The sequence below is a fragment of the Polypterus senegalus genome, chromosome 5 (assembly GCF_016835505.1).
Source record: "Polypterus senegalus isolate Bchr_013 chromosome 5, ASM1683550v1, whole genome shotgun sequence".
In the NCBI taxonomy this organism is placed as follows: Eukaryota; Metazoa; Chordata; class Cladistia; order Polypteriformes; family Polypteridae; genus Polypterus; species Polypterus senegalus.
The window spans coordinates 42,457,628-42,464,116 of NC_053158.1; positions in this window are offsets into that span (position 1 = coordinate 42,457,628).

Below are 6,489 nucleotides of genomic sequence, written 5' to 3' on the forward strand. Positions count from 1 at the left end.
TCAGGTCCATGAGGGTTGCATGGAAAATGATGGTAAGATCCACATGAATCAAAAAATTGTAAAAAATATACTTTTGTTTTATACTGCTGTAGGAGGAGGGAAGAAATGCTCAGAGACAGAGGACTGGCCAATCTATAAATATGACAACCAACCTTCACTGACTAGCTAAATTTTGCTTAACTCACTGTCAGACATTCTTAGCCTTTTTGGGCTCTTTAGGTGACACTGAAGGTTAAGGACCCATTATTAAGCACTTATAGTCCATTGTGGTGTGTAGGTCAGCATCTGACAAAGACACTTCCAATTGTAAATCGCCAAGTTACCGCAGATGATTAAGAAAGACATTCTGTAATGAAAGAGTACTTACTTTTAAAAGAATTAACATATATTGACAGAAAGATATATTTTATAAATGAGAATCCCTATTGTTGTTATTCAAAGAATTTTCTGGGATAGCAAGAATTCAAGGGCTTACAGTGTTTTTCTAAAGCCAAACCTAGCCTTTAGTCAGATGGCCAAAAAGTTCAATTCTGGTCTCCTCAGATCATAGACGTCAGAGTCTCCTGTGTGCTTTCCTACAAAATCTATCCAGGAGGCCATGTGCATCATAATCTTTTTTTATGGTTGATTTACCTGGACTCCAAGGGATATTCAGTGACTTTGGAATTGTGTTGTCTCATTTCCTGCCTTGAGTGTTCATTCACTTCATTGACTCACCTGAAGTTGAACCTTTCACATAAGGTGTATTTATGCTACATTCAATTGAGATTCCTTGGCTATAGATAAGTGATCTCCACTGAGCTAATTATGTGACTTCTGAAACCAGCTAGCTGCACCACTGAGGATTTAAGTGTTTATATTAAAGGGGGTAAAGACTTACACAATTTATCATTTTGTGTTTCATATTAAAAATTAAATTGGACTGCTTTGCAGAGATCTGTTTTCATTTTGACATTAAAGAGTCTTTGTCTGTTGATCAGTGTCAAAAAAGCTAAATTTGACCAACTGTGATTCAATGTTTTATAACAATAAAATATGAAAACTTTCAAGGGGATGAATACTATTATACAATTATACACACACTGAACGCTGCAGTCTGAACAGACTCTTCTTAGCATGAATGTGAGAGCACAGCCAGTCCTAGTCATAAACGCACTTAGCAGCCGCATAGGACTGAGGAGAGGACCAAGAAGGATCCAGCTACAGAGCTGCTGTGGGTTAGTGGCAGGAGAACGCCATTCAATTATCCCTGTCATAGAAAATAGGAAAGATCTGGAAGGGGCAGTTGACAAATTATATCTTTCCTCTGGAGTATTTTTATTGTTCATCATATAAAAGCAGATTCCTTTTTGTTGAAAATGCACGAAATATGGCGATGTCATGAAAAATAAATGTTGACAGCCAGCATCTCGGATTTACAACACTGTTAAGTCCACAGAAAAATGCCATAGGCTTTCTTTCCAACTAATTCTCTGATTTGAGGCCTGCCCTTGTTGTTAGGTTAGGTTAGTTTCCTAATTTGATGGGTCATCTCAAGCATGTGTAACAGTCTTAGAAATTCAATAATGTGTGACTATTATTTCACTTTGAAATTGAGAAAGAATGTTAGTGTTGCAAATGTGAATATTCTGTGAGAGTTGTTAAGAATTTTAAGCAGCTTTATAAACTGTAATGATGCACAAATTGCAATGTCATTGACAGCTAGGTGGCAAACATGGGCTGCAGTACCTACAGACTTTTGCTAGAAACAATTTTTGGATAATAGAAAAAACCATGATTAATCCTGCTCCTCCTCTGTATTTAATCTCACTGTTACAAATTCCTACTTCAATTTAACTTACAAAAAAAAGTTTAACTGTTGCAAGTACCGAGAGGAGATTTTAAGCTCATAAAGACCTATTGGAGATCTTCCATGGTGTCAGGAAGGGTTGAATTGACTGGCAATAATTGGTATCAACAACAAAGTTGAGAGAGAGAAATCTCTTATGATTAGGGATGCTGCGATCAGGTTTTTAAGGTCGATACCAATCACTGATTTCATATTACTGGATTTGCCAATTCCCATAACGATTCCTATTGTAGCGACCCGGCAGTCAGCACTGCCGGAGTGATGCATTATGGGAAGGTTGTACGTTCACTGCTTTTTATAATGTTTTTCCTGTTGTATTTATTAATGTCTTAACTTGTAAATAATTGTTGTGTTTGTGTTCAAATAGTTGGGTGGGTGTGGGTCATCGCCGTCCGGGGTTATTTATTTTGTAAAAAGTACCGGGTATGTGAAATATGTCTTCGTGCATGACCTTGACCATGGCAGTGCAATAATGTCGAGCTTTGTTTACTGGCTATCTGTGAATAAAGAGATACAACAGGACAAAGCTGTTATTCATTGCTAAGATTTTATCTAAGCAATTAATGCCGAGACACTTTCGAGTCGCGGTGTATGGGACACGAGTGCTCGTTACTTGAGAAGCTGGGTACAGCTGGGTGCTGCCGAGACACTCGTAGTCGTGCGGTGTATGGGACACGAGTGCTCGTTACTTAAAGAGCTGGGTACAGCTGCGTGTTTAACGCTGGCAATCCGCTAGCCAACAGCTTGGGAAAGGTGCACGGCAGCGATCGGCTTTAAAAACTTCAAGACTCGACCCCAGGTCGCTACACTATTTTTTTTTTCTTTAACCCTTTATAAAACTTTTAACACTAATCTCCTGAATGAATTTTATGTCCTGTATTTAAGTGTCTTTTTATAATTAAACTATAGATCGCAGGTGTTAACTGTTCATTTTTATGAACAAAATGAAATTCTGTAGGCTTATTGTTTAGTGACGACAAAATACTATAATAAATAACATTTCCTTAAAATACATACTTTAATAAACTTTGTATACAATTAGAGATTGAGAGTCACGTGTGCTTTGCAAACGCTAGAGTCTGTTGAGAGTGTTGGTTTGTTCTGTGGTGTGAGATTTACATTAAAAAAATACATTTTGCTCTTAAAAACTTGGGTTTTGGTTGCCTCTAAGGAACCGTGTGGGAATTTTTAAAGCTTTTTTCCCTTTAGAAGGGTTTTTTTTTTTTGCCCACACAAGAGCAAAAGTAGCTGGGTGTTTGGAAGTGCGCTTGGAAAAGTTATTTGTACTTAGCATCGAGGCGGCAGGGTAGAAAGCAGCAGTAACTGATATCGCCATTTGTAAATAAATAACCGCGTCGTCGTAACAGCGATTCCTTAGTTTAAAGGAAAAGAAAAAAAGGCCGCGGCTGACTTCAAAGCAGTAAAAGGTGGAAACTCAGTAGTGCGCAGGTAAGCGGCCTGCGTTAAGACACCAATCAGGCACAAGGAGCAGTAGGAGCAAATAAGGTAGTAAAGTTTTATTTATTTGTTTATTTTAGATTAAACAGTCCTTAGCGGTCCAGAGGCAGAACAGTTAAGTGGGCGACAGCGTATTGGTTCATTAATACGGGGGAATACAAACAGTGCGAGTGAAGAGCTTATAAGTAAGAAGAGGCAAAGTTAGAAGAGACAGAGAAAAGTAAAGTTAACCTCATAGAAAGGCAAACAGCAGGCAGCTGAGAGGGAGAACAGTACAGGAGCTTAAGGGGAAAAGGTGTAAAATATCTGTAGCAGATCTTAGTGTTACCATTTAAGTTAAGGAGCAGCTGAAAGAAGAAGAAATTTAATTTTAAGAAAAAAAAAAATAGTTAAGGCAGCTTAGTAATCCCAAGTCAAATTTTAATAATGAGGCCAGTGCAATGCAAGTCCTGTTGGATGTTGGACTTTTTAGATGATGGTTTGGAAGAGCCAGTTGTCTATGAGGGCTACATCTGCAAGAGATGCCAGCTGATCCAGCACCTCGAGCTCAGGGTCGCTGAACTGGAGGAGGAGTTGGCTGACCTGCGTTGTAATAGAGAATTGGCGGACTTGGCCCAGGTGTCCTTTAGAGATAGTGTGCACCCCTAAGGTGGCGCGGAAGGAGATTCCAGACCAGACAGGTAGGAATAGGTGGGTCACGGTCACAAGGCGTAAGGTAAAGGGTGCACACTGTCCGGGGGCATCAACCCCAGAATTAGAAGTGTCTAACCGTTATCATGTCCTGGCGGAGCTGGACGGTGACTCTGATAATTCTGAGGTGGTAGGCAGGGTTGAGGAGCCCCAACGGGCCACCTCAAAACCAGTTCCCAAAAAGAGAGAGGTAGTGATAGTTGGGGACTCAATCATTAGGGGATTGAAGCGCAGGTGTGCTCCAGAGAGAGAGTCTCGCGGTGTGTTGCCTTCCGGGAGCACAGGTGGGAGACCTCCTGGAAGGGTGGATAGGCTCTTGGCCAGAGCGGGTGGATCCAGTTGTCATTGTCCACGTTGGAACAAATGACATACATAAGGGTAGTCTGTCAGTTCTGCGATCCAAATTCAAAGAGTTAGGTACCAAGCTGAGGAGCAGAACTGACAAGGTAGTCTTCTCCGAGTTCTGCCTGTGCCAGCGCCAGTCCAGGTAAGATTGAGGAGATTAGAAGGCTTAACGCGTGGCTCAAATCTTGGTGCAGGGTAGAAGGGTATAGGTTTATGGGGCATTGGGACTCCTTTTGGAACAGATGGGACCTGTTCGCGTGACGGGTTACATCTGAACCGGAGGGGCACCAATGTATTGGGGAGGCGTATGTGTAGGCTAGTCGAGGATTGTTTAAACTAGGGAATGGGGGGGCAGGGAGTTTAGGACAGGCCAGATTTAGATCTATACATGGAAGAACAAACAATGGTGTAGAAATAAAAATGCATAGTAATGTAAATTTTAAGCAAACACGTAAAGATAGAAGGATTAACACATTAAAAATAGCTTGCCTTAATGCTAGAAGTATCAAAAATAAGGTAAGTGAGTTGGAGTTGTATGTAGCAGAGCACAATTATGATATTATAGCAATAACGGAAACCTGGCTAAATAACAAAGATGGGGATGAGTGTAACATAGAGGGATACACATTTTTAGGAAGGATAGACAGAACAGAAAAGGAGGTGGGGTTGCTGTTTATGCCAAACAGGAATTAAATGTAAGTCATCTTCAGTTGGATGATGAGCCCCATCTTAGTGAGGACATGTGGCTTCACCTGGAAAATATTAGGGAAAAGGTCTCATTTTAGGAGTGTGTTATAGACCACCCAATTCAGACAGTAATTTCAACACACATCTTTTAGTAATATCAAAAGGCAAGTTTACAGGGGATATTATAGTCATGGGGGACTTTAATTATCCAAATATTAACTGGGATAACCTTACAGATGGAGGAGCACAAGAGCAGGAGTTTTTAGAAGTAATCGGCGACTGTTTTTTAACACAGCATGTTAAAGCACCAACAAGGGGTGAAGCCTATCTGGATTTAGTATTCTGTAATAATCAGGATAGAATTGAGGGTGTAGAGGTGATTGAACCACTAGGGTCAAGTGACCATAATGTAATACAATTCTCAGTATTTTGTAAGAGTACAGATGCAAAGACTAAAATTGTTAAGTTGAACTTTAGTAGGGCTAATTTTGAGCAGATGCGACAAAGTCTAAGTAGGATAGACTGGGATAAGCTTTTAAATGTGGAGACAGTCGAGGAGCAGTGGAACAGGTTTAAAATGTTTTACATGTAATGCAGGACAGATACATACCTAAATTTGGAAGTAATAGGAAACTAAAAAACTCCACGATGGATTAATAAAGATTTAAAAAGAAGTTGCAAAGGAAAAAACTGCTGTATAAGGCATATAAGACTAATGACTGCAAAGAGAACCGTAGAGCGTATGAGAAAATGAGGGCAACCATTAAGAAGGATATCAGAGAGGCTAAAAGACAGTTGGAGAGGAATATAGCAGATAAGGCGAAAGAAGACCCCAAGAGATTCTTTCAGTATTTTAGTAGTAAAAGAACAGTTAAGGAGGAGGTCAAGTTCATCAGGAATAGTAAAGGGAATTAAAAGATACAGACAATGAAATAGCAGATGCCCTAAACTTACATTTTTCTGAGGTGTTTACAAGTGAGCAAGTGGATAACCTGCCAGAGGTAAACACAACTACTAAGGAGGTACTGAGGGATTTGGAAATTGTAGAGGGAGAAGTGCTGCTCAGATTAAATAAGATGAAATCAAACAAATCACCAGGCCCAGATAATATTTATCCTCGTGTTCTTAAGGAGGCTAGTGAGTACATATATAAACCCTTGACACATATTTTTAGGAAGTCACTGTGCACTGGAGAGATTCCAAAGGACTGGAAAATGGCAAATATCATCCCATTATATAAAAAGGGTGACAGGGCAGATCCAAGCAACTATAGGCCAGTAAGCTTAACAAGCATCACAGGAAAATTAATGGAAGGAATTATTAAGGATAAGATTGAGCAACACATGACAAGGACAGGAGTTATTCTGAACAGTCAGCATGGGTTCAGAAGGGGGAGGTCGTGTTTTACTAACATGTTGGAATTCTATGAGGAGGCAACAAAAGGATACGATCAAAGTGGA